This window comes from Hylaeus anthracinus, unplaced genomic scaffold, assembly GCF_026225885.1.
Source record: "Hylaeus anthracinus isolate JK02 unplaced genomic scaffold, UHH_iyHylAnth1.0_haploid 4, whole genome shotgun sequence".
In the NCBI taxonomy this organism is placed as follows: domain Eukaryota; kingdom Metazoa; phylum Arthropoda; class Insecta; order Hymenoptera; family Colletidae; genus Hylaeus; species Hylaeus anthracinus.
The window spans coordinates 956,526-976,738 of record NW_026535289.1 but is presented as its reverse complement, the minus strand read 5'-3'; positions in this window follow the sequence as shown (position 1 = coordinate 976,738).

Here is a 20,213-nt window from a genome sequence, read left to right as displayed (position 1 = left end):
CCCTCTCTTTCCCTCCCTTCGAGTTCCTTCCGTTTCCCTTCGTCCCCGAGCACAATGACGCAGGAGAAAGGAAGAAAGAGCTTAAGGGTTGCACCAACACTATCGACCGTTCTCCCCCAACACACGTGCCCCCGTTATATCGCGTTATACTCGAGAATATTACACCCACACAGTTGTAGGGGGGGAGGCAACCGAGTCTCGCAAATCTATTGCCGGACTCCTGACTTCTCGCATCGGATACATCCGGATGTGTGTACTTATGCACGCGTTTACGTTCGGCCGCGCGGAAGCCGCACGGCCGCTAACTAACTTCCTGTTACTTGCACGGTTTCCCTCTCCCAGGATTGACCTCGAATTACGTGGAAACGTAATTAAAGTTACGCTACCGAGATAGGGTGACGTCCGTTCGGTAGGGAGGATGCGGTAATGAACGAACCGTTGCGGAATGATGAGGTGGTCGAGTATACTTCAAATGGAAATATCGGTGACGTTGTGTGTGGTTGGGACCACCTGTTTATCAGTTTTGTTTAATGTTTCTCGATGGTCACTTGTGAGGCAATTTTGGAACTAGTGAAATAGGATAATGTCAAATGGCGAAATTAATGACAGAGGGTGTGAAATGTCTTATTTTGGCGAGCTTGTGATCATTTGAAATCGTGAATTTTCTTTTATTTTTAAATACACGGAGTATATACATAACGATCTGTATATGCAATAATAATTGTATTATTGTATACAGATATTATAACTATATAATATTATAAATATAATGATGAATATACAATTATAAATATATAATGTCTACAGAGACTCACGAAAGTATTTGAACACTTAGTACGAAATACTTTATTAATTACAATAAGTATATTATATAACATTTACTGAAATATTAGTAACACTGTAAGGAGGTACGACTCTGCAGATTATATAGGTAAAGTTTCAAACAAATCGAAATATGTAAACAATAGATTTGAATTATTTCTTGTAAACATAGAGATTGCTGAAGCCACAAAAGTATTTGAACAGGTAATTTTTAAATCTTTATTATTTAGTAGGTCCGCCTTTGGCACGAATAACATTCTGTAAGCGAATATGCATACTATTTATTAACTTTTCTGTAATACTTGGCGAAATAGAATTTCAAACTTGGAGTATTTTTTCCTTTAAACTCGTCGTGAATGTTATATTAAATTTTTGTAATTCTTTCGCCATTATTGCCCATAGATGTTCAATCGGGTTAATATCAGGGCTTTGTGATGGCGTAACCAGCATGTGGGGGGTATTATATGTATATAACCCATTCCTTACCAATTTTTGCGGTGTGCTTAAGATCATTATCTTGCTGAAAGTAAAAGTCTTCGTATATACCCAATTTTCTTGCACTTTCCTTTAAATTTTGTTGTAAAATGTTCTAGTATTTTTATCTATCCATTGTTCCTTCTATGAAGATCAAATTCTCGGTGCCGTTTGCCGCCATACACCCCCAAAATTGCGTCCGTCTGACCCAAAGACGTTAAATTTTGATTCATCTGAAAATATCACTTTATTCCAGAATACATTACCTTTACTAATAAATTCTTTGGCGAACTCCAATCTTTTCTCTTTATTAGTATCACTAATATATGGCTTCTTTCTAGGAAACCTGGTATGATAATCACTTTCACGTAGCACTCTTCTGCATAATTCTGGATGGACATCTTTATTGTAATTCTGTATAACTACTGTTCCAAGTTTTGTAGCAGAAAGCTTTGGATTTTTTTTATTTCGCGGAGCAAAGCTCTTTCTTTTCATTCGGTTAATTTCTTTGGTCAGCCTTAACAGTATTTATTTTTTAAAGTTCCTTCAGATTTCGATTTTTTAATAATATAATGTATCGTAGATCTACTTATATTTAATAATTTACTTATTTCACCATACGTCTTTCCTTCTTTATACCACTCAACAATTAATTTTCTATTACTTTCGAAAATTTCAGTTGTTTTTGGACACATGATCAATATCGTACTATTTCACAATGAATACTAGACTCAGACTGACAAATGTATGTACAATGATGACTAACAACAATCAATGTTTAGATTTAGTGACCGAAAAACTGAGTCTTCATTGATTCTTGGAACTCATTTTTGTGTGTTCAAATACTTTTATGGCTTCAGCAATGTCTATGTTTACAAAAAATAATTCAAATTAATTGTTTATATATTTCGATTTGTTTGAAACTTTACCTATATAATCTACAAAATCGTACCTCCTTCAATGTTAATAATATTTCAATAAATGTTATATAATGTACCCATTATAATTAATAAAGTATTTCGTACTAAGTGTTCAAATACTTTCGTGAGTCACTGTATGTATGTTTGTCTGTATATATTTGTATACTACAGAGTAATCCGTTCTCATATTTTGAATGTTATTATAGAATACACTTGCAAATATTTGTAAGAATGATCGAAAATGGATAGGTAACTGTGATGTTTGGTTAATGAATAATTAATCAGTTAGGATGACCTAATATTGGAAAACTTTCAAAATATTAAATTAAGGAAAAAATTGATAGAGCCAAATATACGTCACAGTGATCTTCAACTTATTATAACAATATTTTAATACTATTGTAATTAAATAAGAATTATATTGTGAGTTATAAAAACAAATACTTGACACTTTTTCTATGTATCACTGCATACATTCGTAATGCAATACATAAAATATAAGAAGGATGTATAAAAATATTTCCTTATGAGTAATAGGATTATTATGACGTGAAAAGTATAGAATAAAGATACAGAAATAATGATTAGACTCTATTTGATAACAAAGATTTGAAAATAAAAAATTCATATTCAAGGTAACATTCAGCATGTAATGCATTTACCTGTCTTTGCTGGATGTATAGATAATTACATATAACGTCATGTTTACGTAGTAAAGCGTCTTTCGTTGAAATAATAACATAAACGATAATAAAACATATAATATATTATTATCAATAATAGAACAATGTTAATGTTAAATAATATCAAACATTATTTATTTCATACTTTGTAATTCATTCAGAGCAAAGACAAGAAACCTTTCTAAATAGGTTCATATACAGAATACACAGGTTCTCTCGTAAGGACAGAAGTATCTCAAGTGTTGCCATAATATATCACACAAAACTAATAAGAAAGTTTCTACAAACATTTGTCTTATCAAACCTCGTTTCAAAGTTATCATAGTTTTCATATAGCATCAATCATTCACAAGTCTGTACAGGAAGCGCTGTTTAGAAATCTTCAACGCCTACTGTTCTTATCACGAGTACACACCTTTCAGAGAGTATTCCAAAACTGTTTACAAATTGTTAGCAAGTGTAATAAACGAACAGTAATGAGGTATAACTACAACGATAGTCGAATGCAGCATTATGCGTATGACAATTATTCAAAGGATACATTTGAATCTTCTAAGTGCCTTTATCCAGAAAGAACTTCGTTTGATCCATCTTACGTTCCTCTTGATGTTACAAAACCATTTGTTTGACTTATTCGTCTCTAGAGACAATCATTTCGACGTAACTCCAGACGATGTCTTCAAACGCTTTACTTTACGTATGGAGTGTTCTTGTTTGAGCTTGTTTGGGTATTGTCAAAGAACGCGGAGTTGCTTTAAAATCCATCTGCCTCTGAAATCACCGACTGTATAGTTGTTCAGAACCAAAAGGCTTTGACAAGTGCGCCATTCTTGAGATGACACTATTACAGAAGGTGACACCAAATTCACTATTCGTGAAATTGTCAAGTGGTATTTCAGTAGAACTTTATTTTTATCAGTAAAGAAATATTTTTTACTTTCTGCTATACAAGAACATTTTTTTAACTTTCATTGAGATATTAAGTATGGACATGTCACATAAAAATATTAACAATTAAAATGCTGATTAGATTTGGTATTCAATGTACAAGTAAAAATACTTCTCTTTTTTAATTAACACTTTTGTTGTACTAAACTGTTTCTCAAAAAAGTTGATGCTAGTTGAAACCCTAATCAATACAATACATTATTACATTTTTCATCCTTTAACATTAATCTTGTAAAAATATGAACAATCTGAGGTCAGTAGCTGAATCAGTACTACACTAACACGCAAAACTTATCGGACAAACTTTTAATCGGTTCGAAAAGATGGAAGTTTTCAACCGATTGGAATGAAACTCCGTGAGGAGTAGTTTTGAAGTGTCCTCTGGGCGGGTGTAAAGTTACATGGGCGAGGGTAGATGCGAAGGGGTTAATTCACCCCCTTAAAGGGGGGCGCGTCGAAAAACATCACTTCTAAAGGTGCCAGAGATGACGGAAGGGGTTGAAAAAATTAAAAAAACACTTTGGGCGACTCCTGTTTGATGCCCTCTACAAAATGCACCCCTTGAAATCGTTCTCGGACAAACCCATTTCTCACAACCCCCCACGCCCTCTAAAATCCATAATTTTTGGACGATGGTCTCGATTTTGGACTCAATGGATTCTCTGGGCTTCCCTGATCCAGAAGGGGGCCGGACGGAGCAGGCATTCAGAAGTGGAGCGAGAGCCTGCAGCCGTACGTGGTCAGCTCACGTTAAATTGGGGTCCGGTCTGGTCTGACCACGTACGGATGCAGGTCCTCGCTCCGCTTCTGAATGCCGGCTCACGTACTACTCTTTCAAATCTGCTTCGATTTGACAACGAAAGCATGATTAAAAAAATCTGATTCTTTGGGGATCTGTTAGTAAAGCATTCGCGCATCCGAATACACGAACGGCGTTTACGTGAGGTTGCTCATTCACCCTGCAGATGGACCTGAAGTTGGGGGTGAGTTTTCCCCACAAAACGACATTTTCGTATTTTATTGCCATTCACGCAGGAAAAAAACATCAAAACTGTATCGCCCCGATGCCTTGGACTGTAGGACATGTAATCTACGCAGCGTGACAACGTTTCAACCCTTAAACTTGGAGGTGGACCATCCCTACCTCTGCCCCCTCCCTTCGGCTCCGGGGGCAGTTTTTGAAACAGGGCGATGGCATTTTCTGGATCAGGGAAGCCCAGAAAATGCATTGAGTCCAAAATCGAGACTATCGTCCAAAAATTATGGATTTTAGAGGACGTGGGGGGTTGTGAGGGGTGGGTTTGTCCGAGAGCGATTTCAAGGGGTGCATTTTGTAGAAGGCATCAAACAGAGTCGCCCTAAATGTATTTTTATCTCTGGCACCTTTAGAAGTCACGTTTTTCGACGCGCTCCCCTTTAATTGCTCCTTTTAAAAATTGTAATTGTTATTAATCAAAACATTTATTAGTGAAGAATTTAAAAAGGCAATTAGTTTATATTGCTACTATTGTTATTACCTTCAATGACATTCAAGAATTTACAATTCACTGAGGATTTTGTGTGGTCTGGATTAGAGGAGAGAGTGTTCAGAAGCACGGTGGGTTATCACAATGGATGACACTGACCTAATGACCTCACTGAGTCCTGACAAATCATTATGCGTACTGCGTTCGCTAATCCTCGGGCACATTGTGGCAAGATAGTCAATTAATACGAGGTAGCCTAATAAACTGAGTATAGCCATCTCGTTATCGAGAAATCTGATTTCGTTACGACTTCGTTGCAACGGTTGTTTCTGCGAAAGGCAAAGGACTCACGAAACGTCGAGTCGCAATTGGCGCCGTTTTATCGACCGTCTTATCGAGATTCCTTATCGATGAGAGTTTGCTCGACAGGTAGCGTGCTTCTTACTGCGCCACTCGAAAGTCCTCTTCGGCGGAAATGGATATTCGCCATTCCTTACACCCAGTTGATAAAGAACCGCCGCAAGTGGTAGCGATGGGACTGATACGATTAGGTATCGACGATATCCAAGCAATTCGATGCCAAAGTACTTAATAGTCACCATAAAAATTGATGGTAACTTTTGTTTCAGCTGACACATGAATCCTATCAGCGAGAGGGAGTATACAATTTACTGGTTCTATTTTTTCAATTTTGTTTCATCTTATAACGCACGTATGGAAATGATCATTATGGAGAAATTTTTATGAAATATTAGAGGAAAATGACTATTTCTATAAATGTAGTAATACAAAGTAGCAACAATGTATCTCGATAACGAAAGCTCCGATTGCAAAATGGAAAAAGACTTTTTAACTCCTATTGACATGAAGAACAGCCCCTTAAAATGGTCTTCTATTTTTGATAATATCCCACATATCATGTAATCTTTCTAGTGTTAATTTACATACAAAAAAGTACATATTTTCAATGCTAACAAAAATTAATTATATAAGGCTAGTTTCTTTATGAGGAATCTGTGAACTAATATACCTCTTTCGAATTCCAAACTCCTGTTCTAGTCTTTACTATTTCTATACGACGCATAAATGAATAATTGATCAGAGCTGGGTATTATTTGTAGAGAAAATATTTTAAATACTATTTTAAATAATAGATTCTTCAGAACTCAACTGAAATAGTATCTTAAATAAGGTGTAAAATTTCATGCAAATAAAATATTTTATTTTAATAATGTAAAACGTAAAATAAAATAGTTTATTTTAGTAATCTATAGTTAAAACATGAAAATAAATATTTTATTTTGATAATGTAAATTGTAAAATAAAATAGTTTATTTTGGTAATCTATAGTTAAAACATGAAAATAAATATTTTATTTTGTTAAAGTAAATCGTAAAATAAAATATGTTTCATTTTAATAACCTAAAGCAGTGCTCGAAATTATTTGCACATTTCGGCCCGATTCCTGAAGCACCACCTCCTCCATCCCCACTACTGGTCTAAGCTCGACGGCCGAGCCGGCGATCGTACACGCGCGTATTTTCATCGCTTAGACTACTCCTTTGTGGACAAAGAATTAAACCAGCGAAACTAAACAGTCTTTCAACAGGAGCGGAAGACGGAATTGGCGTATTATATTTTAAAAATAATAGTTTCATGTATTTATATTTTGTAATACTTTGAATTTGCAAATCCTTATCGCCTAAATATTGCAGTAGTTCTAATTCTGCAATGTTACTACCATTGTTCCCAATATCATTACTGGGTGCTTCCATGATGGAAAAAATATGATTAATTTCCATGTCTTTCATTCTGTTTTGCGGAAATGAAGAAGATTGAGTTATAGAAAATAAATCTGGCATTGCTATTTCTTTTAAAGCTTGTAATACCATGTCCTTAATACAATTACGTTTATCCTCCAAGGTATCTTTCGGAATCCACCGCAATTTCCATCTTGGATGACTAATAGTCGCAATAATGAAATCCTTTGCATGCTCCGAAAAAGTGTATAAATCATGGAATCGGGTTTTTAAACACGACATTAAATGAAGTTTTAGTGGGTCACAGTATTTTAAAGAATTCGTATCTTTCTAGATGTATCCAATATTTTGCAAACTATGTTTTATTCCCAAAATCCAAGGATAGATATCACCCAGAAAAACATTATCACCTTGTAATTTATCTAAGGCATATGCAATATGTCGCATACAACGCTCATATTCTTTTAAAAAGTCAACACCTATGAAAGTAAATGATGGTATATTCAATGTTTCATTTACCTCCGGTAATTTTGATTCTACATTGAGTATTTCTTTTATACTATCGTATACGGAATTCCATCGCGTTGGGCATGGACTTTTTGGTGAATGGCCAACAATAGCACGATATTTTTCATTTGCTTTCGATCCAGATCGATTAGTTTTGTTCCATAAAGATGAACATTCTGTCATAGCAGACTGATAGACTTTTTCATAACTCAAATCTTCTGCACATACTTTATTTGAGTCTCTAGCAGCGATTAAACTCAGTGTATGACTACAACATCTATGATGCTTAGGCAAAGTATAGTATCTATCTACGTTATCTGCTGCACTTAAAATATTGCCTACACTTGAAAAATATAACGCTTTATCTTTTTCCGTATATTCTGATTCTTGTTCATCAGTTTCAAGTGTCTGAATACTATAATTAAATTGTTTGAAAGCTTTAATAAAATTGCTTCCATTATCCGTAACAGTACATACTACTTTATCATGACTTAAATGAAATCGCTTATGTACATTCATTATTAATGCTGCAATTCGAATTTATGTGTGAGGATATTCAAATCGTAAACAGGCTATCGCCTTGAAATGTCGTTTAAAATTTGAATCTATCCAGTGTATCGTCATACCAAGAAAACTTCTTCCAAAGAAAGATCATATGTCAGCGGTAGTACAGACATATTTTATCTCTTCTAAATTTTCCAATATACTTTGTATCATATTTTTATATTTTGTATTTATATTCAAAACCAGACTTTTTCGACAAATACATTTTACCTCTGATTTTAATTTACTTAGTCCAGAAACTAATTTTTTAAACTCCGGTTCTTCCACTGTTGTAAACGGTTTGCCATGTCCACATATGTAATTAAGCACTAAGTCATTTGACTTTTCCTGAGAAGTTCGCATCTTCTTTACAATTGTTTTCTCATTTGCAGCGTTTACATTTCTTCATTTCTTCGTTACACTTTTGCGGGAACTTTTATGATTATTATATTCGGCCATAACATCTGTATGATTACCACGTAGGTGCAGTAAGAAATTAGATGTCGAATGTAAACTTCCTTTAATTATGCGAAAACAAGTTTTACATTCTGCCGAAACATGAGTACCTGTAACGGACACAAGAAATGATGGTAACTACACTGCTTCAAACAATTAGCGGGACACTTTTTCAAACCGTCGTAACTATAGGACTTTTCAACCGATTGAAATTAAACTGCGTGAAGAGTACTTTTGAAGTGTCCCCTAGGCGTGTGTAAAGTTGCATTGGCAAGGGTTGACGCGAAGGGGTTAATTCACCCCCCTAAAGGGGATGGTGTAGAAAAACGCCTCTTTGAAACAGGCCAGGGATGACGGAAGGGGTTGAAAAATTCAAAAAAACCTTTGGGGCGACTCTTCTAGATAGGAGGAGACCCACCCTTACCTCCTAGTAGGGGAGGACTTCCAGACATCAAACAGCGATGAAATTCACTATGTTTGTTCTCGATACGTTAAGAATGAAAGCCCAACAGATCCCGTTTCGAAAACTGCCCCCTGAGCTGAGCAGGGGTGATCCAAAGTTTGGGATGGTTCACCCGAAGTGTAAGGGTTGGAACGATGTTTCGTTGCGTGGAACACATGTGGTACGGTCCAAGGCATTGGAGTGACACAGTTTTGATGTCTTTCCCCCTCGTGAATAGCATTAAAATACGAAAATGTTTTTCTGGAAAACCCATATCTCGTCTTCAGACCCGTTTGTGGGGTGAACGAGTTACCCCACGTCAACGCCGTTCGCGGATTCGGACGCGCAAATGTTTTATTAGCAGGTCCTCAGAAAATCAGATTTTTAGAATCACGCTTTCGTGGTAAAATCGGAGCAGATTTGACAGAGTAGCAAGTGGGCGCGTCCGAATCCGAGAACGGCGTCGACATGGAGTTGCTCGTTCACCCCACAGAGGGGTCTGAAGACGAGATATGGGTTTTCCAGAAAAACATTTTCGTATTTTAATGCTATTCACGAGGGGGAAAGACATCAAAACTGTGTCACTCCAATGCCTTGGACCGTACCACATGTGTTCCACGCAACGAAACATCGTTCCAACCCTTCCACTTCGGGTGAACCATCCCAAACTTTGGATCACCCCTGCTCAGCTCAGAGGGCAGTTTTCGAAACGGGATCTATTGGGCTTCTATTCTTAACGTATCTAGAACAAACATGGTGAATTTCATCGCTGTTTGATGTCTGGAAGTACTCCCTTACGAAGGGGGTTGAAAAGTCGCGAGCTGTTCCACCCCCTCGAAGGGTGACTATGGGGTGCACGGCATGAGTGATGGGATTTCCTGGATTAAGGGAGTCCAGAGAATCGAGTCCAAAATCGGGACTCTCGTGCAAAAATTGTGAATTTTTGGGGGGTGGGGGGTTGTGAGGGGTGGGTTCGTCCGAGAGCGATTTCAAGGAGTGCATTTTGTAGGGAGCATCAAACAGAGTTGCCTCGAAGGTTTTTTTGATTTTTTCACCCCCTTCCGTCGCCCCTGGACCTTTCTGAAGTGCTGTTTTTCCGCATTACCCCTTTAAGGCAAGGGGTGAATTAACCCTTTCTCATCCACCCTCGTCAATGCAACTCTGCACACACCCAAAGGCCACTTCAAAACTAAACCTCACGAAGTTTCCCGAAGATCGGTTGAAAACTCTCAGAGTTATGACGTTTTAAAATAGTGTCCCGTTTTTTTTACGGCTAGTGTATATTGAGGTCTGGTGATCGTGCAGCCCAATCTAGAACTTTAATATTTTTAGAAATAAAATATTGTTTTATGATCTTAGCACTATGGACTGATGTATTATCCTGCTGAAATATCTGTTTTCGGGTGATGCGAGCGATATGTTCTTCTAATTGTTCAGCAACTAAATCAATCTATCTTCGACTATTCATTTTGCCTGAAATGATTTTTATATCAATCTTCCCTTGATAAGCGATTCCGGCCCAGATCATAACACCTCCTCTACCCATTTGTCGGCGACAGAATATAACTTCCTATCATGTAAACGAAAAGAAATTCAATTTGGATGGCCCAATATTTTTGTCGCGGACTGTTGATTAGTATATGTCGTATGTTGTCAGTGACACTTGGCACTATTATGAGGATCTTTTCCTTACACATGTAATTGAGGTAATAGTAACACTTAGTAATTGTATAAATAAGATAACTGCAGATATAGAGGCGAGTAAATAAATTACGCACCATTCGAATTTTGGTCCTTAATAGAGAAATACGTCCTATCTAAGATTAATGGAATTTTTTCCTTCACACCTTCCTCTGCGACTACAGTTTCATCTTCACTTATAGTATTACAATGAATCGATATAATTATTTAACAGCTATATTTAACTACAAACAGACGTAATATCATAAGTCATAAGACTAGTTATGTTACTAAATAATCGCGTCAAACTGACAAGTCCATGCTATCCTGATAGAACAGACGCCTATTCGGCTGTGTTGATAAACATACATTGTGTATGTGTGATACACAGATAGAGAAACTATTTCTTGCAAATATTATGATTTCTTGCGATTGAAGAATCAGCGCCAGGTATACGCGGTGGCGTATAATTTTTCATGTACTTGGCGTCGAGACGCTACCGCGTCTCTAAATATCTTTTTCCATCACTCATTTTATGAAGATTTTTACTGAAGATTCTTAATTGAAGTATTCATCGAAGAACTGCAATGAATATATGTTTGTAATGTAGAGGAAAAGTAATTCGTTGATTTTAGATTACCAAAATAAATATACATATTTTAAACTATAATTTAATAAAATAAAAATATTTTATTTGCTGATAATAAATTAAATAAATAAAATATTCCGAACTATGGCACAAATATTTTCAGTGTTTTTCAAATAAAATATTATTTGAAATATTAGCTTAAAAATTTTTTATAACAAATAAAATATTTTATTTTTAAAAGTACATGCATGATCTGAAATAAAATATTTTATTTTTTTAAATACATCCATGATCCGAAATAAAATATTTTATTTTTAAAAATACATGCATGAACCGACATAAAATATTTATTTACTATTTACTATTTAAAATACCTATTTTACCCAGCTCTGTAATTGATCACTGTAATAAATGATGTCAGATAATTGATCAGCGCTGAAAAGTATGATCAAACTGATTATCGCGCATAATTCATCCCTCGCTTTCTCAACGGAGGGGACAGCGGACTGTAATCCTGATAACGGGAAATTGAAAACTAGATAGCAACTTCCGACCTTTCTCCTGACGCTCAATTAAGAAATCCAGCGTCGAGCGTGGAAAAACGTCTGCTAACGAGCGCGAATGTATGTAGCGTCGGGCAGGTTCGCGTAAAATTGGAAGGAGGAAATTTAGTTGGCGGCTGGGCTGAAGCTCTTTTTCTTTTCCGTGGTTTATTTAGCACGTGGAAGCATACCGACTATTGAAATTCCGCTCCCGTGAAAACGACTGGACGATTACTAAAGTGTTTCAAGTACTTAGCCACATGTTTTACGACCATCCATCAACAATAACGATTTCGGTTTTAATGGTGGCATTTAATGGCGAGGAGAACATAAAGGGATGATGATAGATAGAAGAGATTGGTCAAGGAGGTGTTGCAATAAGAGCTTGTAACTGTCTTTCTTGAAACGTGTTCTAGAATTTGTTAATAAATGGTACTTCCAGTAGTATGACATTTTTGGAATAAATGAAATGCCATGAAAGTAATTGTTCAATTTTATTAAATGTTAGAGTGTTCGATTCTAGCTTTGAAATGGAAATGTTTTGTGGAATATTAATTAATATAAATGGTTTAAAGGAAACTGACTATAATTTGATGTACAAAAGGGAGGAAAGCTGCTTAAGCTTATATGCTTTACTATAGTAGTATTGACAAGAGAGAAAATGATTATGTGATTTAGTTATTTTTTACAGAATTTTCCTACGCGTACTATGTACTATGTACAATATGTACATACGTATATATTGAAAGTTTATATTAGATCAATTCCATCATATCAAAGTAATTTTTCTTTAATAAGTTAGACAGTTGTTTACGATGTTAATTGTTCCATTCGATTAATTTCCAGTGTACTAAGCAAACTTCACTACTAATTTTGATTTCAGATATCTACACGGGTAGTCGTTACTTCGCAAAGTTTGCCCTACGAGGACATGTTTCCTTGACTATTCGGGTATCGGAGGATTCTGCTTAAAGGAAATCAGCTCGCTAATCTTAAATCCGCTACGATCATCCTTGCACACGTTCACGTATCGTTATTGAACAGGAGAAGTCGAAGTCCAGAAAGTGTATAATCCGATTAAGGCTCAGATTATCCTGGACTATAAGAAAAATTTTCTGCAGAGTGGATACTGAAGCTCTATCTAACTTCGAAAGGACAATAAACTCTATGAATTGAAAGGAAGTTTGTTGCAGTCAAATATGCATTTAAAACATTGTTACGACTCAAGCTCGTCTTCTTTTGCAGATGATAGTCAACTTCTGCTTGAAATGAAGATTTAAAAAAGCATTATTATACGACCTGATATTTTGTAATGTCTATACTTACTGACGTTTTTACCTGTAATTGTAAGGCTCTTTATGGTCACTCAGTGTGTTCAATCAGCTTATCAGGTCGACCTGTCATATAAACAGTTATAATTAACTTCCCGATTTATAGGGAAGTTATTGTATTTGCCCCTAAAATGAAAAATCGATTTTTTAGCAGATCTCCATGTTTCAAAGACATTGGAGTAATTTTAGCCTATTTTTAACAAATTGTTCGTGCGTGCGTGTGTGCGCGCGCGCATATGTATGTACGTATATAAACAAATTTTTCGTTAACGTTTTCTAAAAAACTAATAGCGAGATCAAAATGATTGATGATGCAATCGATGTGTATCTATCTAACTTACAAGGGAACATATCCAATTGTTACACTCCGATTTTGATCAAATTTATGTAGTAGGTAGTTCTCAAAAAAATATTTGACACGTATTTTTTTTATCGGCAATCGTCCATGTTGAAGGGGTGAAAACAGCTCCTAAATTTAGGAGCTCCTAAACTTAAGTTGGGGGTGAAAACCATGTCTTTTTAAATATCTAGAAAACTAGAGGAGCTAGGACAAAAATTTTTGTTTTAAAATATGCGCTTTTGAATGGGTGATTTATGTATACCAGAAGAAATTGTTTATTTATTTATTTAAACAATTTATTTAAAAAAAAATATGTTTTTTTGTTAATTTATGTTACTAAACATTGTTTCTCATTCATGAAAATTTTTATGTGTAAACTATAGGTTTTAATTAAGGATACATGTTTTTGGAAATTTTGATTTTCACCATATAACAATAATCATATTAAATGGGGAATTCTTACTTCCGCACCAAAAATGTAGCATCTTTATCTTTTTTTTTCTCATAAAGTATGCAAGATTTTAATTTAAAATTTGACCCACGTCTCTAGTATTATTTTAGTATGATGTATAAATTTTTATGGAAAGATTTGTCAAAAAATGTTAATGTTACAGTCCGTTGATCATGACGCTGCAATGAACACATTGGCCGCTGGTTGATTTGATTTCTACCGTTCAAATGAACCGAAGTAAATAAATGAATTAGCATCTTATTCAATATGAATGTCCATGTTTTTCAAGTGAATGGCGTGGTCAAGCGGTTAAGGCGTCGGCCTATGATTATGCTGTCCCGTGTTGTTCGTTTCCTGAAAGTTATTTTTCTTTTTTTTTTTTTTTTTGTTAGTTTAAATATTCTCATGCTTTAATTATTTTACTATTTGCCATGGAAAAATGAAAAACATTTAAAAATTATATTAATTTAGTTTTTTGAATGCTCCAACAGGAATGTTTCTCGTTCAAAATATATAGTAGCTCTGAAAAGAGCTAATTTTGTCGTGATGTTTCTACGTCGTTAATAAAATTGAATGCTCCTATTGGAGCAATTTCCAAAAACATGTATCCTTAATTATAACCTATAGTTTACACATAAAAATTTTCATGAATGAGAAACAATGTTTAGTAACATAAATTAACAAAAAAACACATTTTTTTAAAAATAAATTGTTTAAATAAATAAATAAACAATTTCTTCTGGTATACATAAATCACCCATTCAAAAGCGCATATTTTAAAACAAAAATTTTTGTCCTAGCTCCTCTAGTTTTCTAGATATTTAAAAAGACATGGTTTTCACCCCCAACTTAAGTTTAGGAGCTCCTAAATTTAGGAGCTGTTTTCACCCCTTCAACATGGACAATTGCCGATAAAAAAAATACGTGTCAAATATTTTTTTGAGAACTACCTACTACATAAATTTGATCAAAATCGGAGTGTGACAATTAGATATGTTCCCTTGTTAGAGCTGATTAGATTTTGTTCTAATTCGGTCCAGAAGTTTTTTAGTTTTGTTAAGAAAACATAACGCAATCTAGATCGGAGAATATAAATTTATGGGTGAATAACTAAACGGAAATAATATACATATATACATATATCACTATTATTACATTTGTATGAATATGTATAACACACATATGTACACACATGTGTACAGGGTGTCCCAAAAATGTTGTAACACTGTAACCGTGTTGGTTACATACAACTACATAAACGATTAAGGGGCGATCCCCACTCATGGAAGACTTGTATCCTCCGTTTATTCGCGAAGAGAAGAATTCGGGATATTCGCTGCATCTGACACGCGTGCGCATCGATCCCCACTCGATCCTGGATCGAAGGAGTTCGATGCGAGAACTAGGACCGGCACTCTACGTTTGGAAGCGACCGCGACAGCACGTTCAATTCCTTCAGCGAAAACCGGTATCCAATCGAATGATCAAACCGATCAAGTAACTTAGTCAAACCGCCGAACTTACTCTCGTTGGATACGCCCCTCAAACCGAGGAGTCAGAAGTACAAACCGAGCCGTGGCACTGCTGCATTGTGATTTGTAACAACACCCAATCCGGCGTGACCACGTAGTAGTCAAAAGCAGTAATTATACTACACGTCTCGTTCTCGATGATAAATTGTAGTAATGCTTGTCATTGCTAAGATTTCACACTTTTTAGAGTTTAAGTTTCAAATTTACCTCCTCTGCTGTCTCTTATTCGTCCGTGGCGTCTCCTATAGTCATATTGTTTTATTGTGTATAATTTTTCACACGTGCTGAGTTTTTAAGTATAATTAAAACAGATTTAAGAGAAAAATAATGGCAGGAGAAAAGGGGAAAAGGAAACGATCTCGATCAAAGTCGAAATCAAAGAAAAGAAAGAAGCAAAGGACCGAAGATAAACTCCAAAACATCGAAAAACAGCTGTATAACCTCACTAAGTCGCTCTCGCAAATAATACAAGAGACTCCAGGTAAGCAAATATAATAACACAGTGGTCATTAATTTCCATACGAAATTACTGTATTAAGATATAAGTGTATTTTGTCTACACACGAGACTATACACACTTATATACTTACATATGTAAGTGCATACATGTGTGTATGTATACTCAGGTATACGTACAATTGTCTATACGACAAAAGTCTATACGGTAAGAAAAATGGTTTAGAGAAATGTTTTAGGGTTTCAAAAATTCTATTAAATGATCGTGTCCGTTTGACCTTCAAAGGACCGGTCAAAGTCACGTCAAGGTCAACATGATATTTGAAAGATTTGATCAAAATATTTTGAAGGTTAAACGGTCATTTAAACTTCCTCTATTCAGAAGTAAGCGGAATCACCGTTCCTGACTTCACCAAACAACTAAATGTCAAATATTAACTTGGCGGACACCAGTTGACACAACCCATCGGACTCGTGCTGTTATTGCCAACTCGGGGTTTGCGACACCGAAGAGAAGCTCAATCCGCGAGATTCAGTCGCGACACAGCAAACGCACGCCGCGAGTTCGCGCAGGAAGTTGCGCTACGTGCCAGTCGAAGGAACCAGGCCGCCGAGCGTGGGAGGGATGGATTGTGCGAAAAAGTATCGAAAGAGGTTCATGATAGATCGCGAGGAGGCGACTTCAGAAAACGCGGAAACTCGTTAGACGGATTTCACGCCGGAACGAGGCCGCGCGCGACGGCGCAAAGTATCGAGCTATCGATTTCACGGCTCGTCGGCTTGTCCGATAAGGTAACCCACCCCCTTGCCGCATCTACCTTTACTTCATCCTCCTCCCCCTTGCCTCTTTTGTCCGCCCCCTCTCCCACCCTGCCCCATTCTCATCGTCGCTGTTCGTCTTCGACCATTCGACCTTAGCCTGCTCCGAACAATGCTAACCGTTTCACTCATGAGTAGTGATGGCGTCAAGTTCAATATATACTCACCAACCCCAATCGAGTTCGATACCCAAGATTCGCTTCCTGGACTCGGATAACAGGTATAGGAAATGAGGTTTCGTCGGTAGTATTTATAAACTAGGTTTTCGGGTGAGTGACCTTGACCTCGGAAACCTATTATCCTGCCAAAGATAATTTTAAGGGTTTTCAATGTTTTGTTGGGAATGTTTATTATTGATATGTGCCTTAGTGAGTTATTTATCGGGATTCTTCGTAAACTTAAACATTTCAGTCAAAGACATATGAGCCGTTCACTTTTTGAAAAATCTTGAATTTAAGTGTCGAATCATTTGGTATAGTCAGTGTTTTTTACATTTATAATAACTCTTCTGAAGAATAAATAATTTATTTCATTTATTGGTATGCATCGTTAGAATTTGGCTTGTAAAATTGGGGAAGAGGGGGCGAAGTATCGTGATTAATGCGTAATTGACGTATCGGAAATTCACGGAACAGTATCACTTCTAAACGATGAAAAATGGGTAAGAAAAGAGAGGTCAGCTCGGAAGCCAGTAATTCCGGACATTAAATGGAAAGTATCGGTAAAGGGTCGTTGCTCGAGGTTAGTTATGAGCGCTGAGAGGCGAGGGGGGCTGAGAGTCGAGTCCTAATTAAATGGGAAGAGTGCAGGAGCTGCTCGATCGACTGTCGAGCGACTTGTTCTTTTCTACTCGCTTGCAGCCTCTGGGTCTATTTTTTAGTGTCGTCGACGATTCGACGACGATTGCTTCACGATAACCCCAAACAAGAAACAATACTGGTAGCAAAAAATTACGATACTCGGTAGAAGATTGAAAATCTTCACGTAGCCATGTGTAAGCTCCTAAGCGATTTTTAATAGAGTTAAGAATACTAGGAATATCTTTTTTCGGAAAGAAAAGAATTTTGACATGAATCAAGTTAGCTGCAATTCAATAAATATAATTAAATTGAGAAATAAAAATATATTTGGGGATTATAGTAATTACAATGGGATTTATCGACAACTTACAAAAATTTATCTAAATATAAATTAACATATTTCAGATTATAAATGGATGTTTCATTGAAAGAATAAATATCTAACATGAAATATGTAAAGATTGATTTTGTATAAAAATCATTAGAAAATAATTATTCTGACGTTTTCCTTTAAAAATTATCAAATTTAATAGTTTCTAACATTTAGTCGTATGAACAAAGAGAGTAATATTTAAAATTAACATATTAATTAAATTGCCTGTACAATTATGACATAATTCCACTAGTTTGACTTTGATTATAGAGTACTTCTACTAAGAGGATTAGTATTGAACGTCCCTCTTTGGTAGGTGGTGATGAGGCATTACACATGTCTGATCAGGTATAGGCTCACACTATTCGTTGGGTCAGTATTTAGTTCTATTCTACATGAAATAAATGAACAATCAAATAGATGTTCGAATATCAATTTTAATTAACAAAAGTGAGCCTGATAAAAAAGAGATTGTGTAAATGATAGTGATGGAATGATATCGAAAAAAAATATAACACTAGAACTACTCCGCGCGAATAGACATTAATTATTCATGAAACTCATAACTAATAATTAAATAAATTTTTTGTATATGGTACACGAGTCAAAATCATATATTATATATATAGTTATTGTATTAATTTAACTAGTAAAATAATGTCTTTTAGTCAAGTAAAATAATGATAATAATTTGGAATTGTTTATTTTATGATTTTAAAGTTTGTTTTAAAACTGCAGAAATTTCTCGTAAGATATCTGTAGCTGAGGACAAATTATGACAGGAGACTGCACAGAAATAATTTTAAAAATTTGCTTTAATTTGGCATTGTGCATTATCATGGAAAATAGGTACTTCCAAAATAAAATAGAAATTGAGGCGGAAGCGGCTAGAAGTTTTTACTTTTAAGGACACAGGTGTTTATGAAAGCGGGATTAACAAACTTGTGCGTTCAAAGTGTCCTATTTTTCATACATAAAACCACATGAAGTTTATTAGTTACCTGGCGGGATAACCAGGCAGCACCTGTTCCACTTTCTATACCAGTGGTCTTTAACCTTTTCAAGCTCTTAGAAATAAAAATATCCAGCGTAGCTTCTAAACTTAAATGAGTAAGAATTATTATAGTAATTAGAATTCGATAATGAATTGCTTGTTAAGAATGAATTCAAGAACGAATCAGTTTAAATGTGAGTACATACATTTAAAATGGTTCCACCCTATGTTAATTAAATCCTTTTTAGTGGGTCATGGAAGAAAAAACAAAACAATTTTGAAAGTGACATATACTCTACAGTTGGTATTACTAAAAGGAATCAACATAGTGCAGGGTGAATGATTTCAGAATATACAGGGTGTCTTATAACGTAACGACCTCAAATAAATCGTAAGGTATTTGTTGTACGACAAAATGTTTCAAACAAAAGTTACATAGTATCTAGGGAGACATACAGTGATGTAATCTGTTTTTTATTACCTTACTTTTTTATTGAAATATTACGGTCACCTTCAGTTTTTTAAATGGAATGTCTAATATTTTTTTTCGAATTCGGATAAATCATCAAATTTTGCGTAAAAAAGTATTACATGAAGTGGGACTTCAAATGAATAATTACTGAGATATCTTCAAATTAATAATCATCTATTAGGAAATACGCTTAGTCAACGTGATTCTTAGCACGACTTTATTCATGTCGGTAGGTCATGTCTGTAAACAAGTTCCCTGTTAAATATTAATAATCATCAACACGAAATACCTATTGAGTATCTCGGTAAGCGTTAAAGTCGTATTGAGAAAAGTGCTACATTTTTATTACGATGTTCAGTAACAGTGAAACAACGTTATGGTAATTGTTTATGGTGCGTGTGAAGAAAATGCTATAAGAGCTAAGATCTTGTACCAAGCTAAGTATCCTGATCGAAATCAGTCATCGCATTCTACCTTCTTAAGGCTTAGTCGAAGACTCAAAGAATATGGAAATTTTAATGTATTGAAACGTAAAAAAAAAATATACATGTTGAATTGAGTAACCTCCTCTTTTTCGAAGTCGGTTGAAAAGGTATTACAAAGTTGGGAATAATGAAGGATGCCGTACTTCAACCTTATCAGCTATTGCCCATAAACTTTTTGCATAAATATCTCAGTAATTTTACATTTGAAGTCCCACTTCATGTAATACTTTTTTACGCAAAATTTGATGATTTATCCGAATTCGAAAAAAAATGTTAGATATTCCATTGAAAAAACTGAAGGTGACCGTAATATCTCAATAAAAAAGTA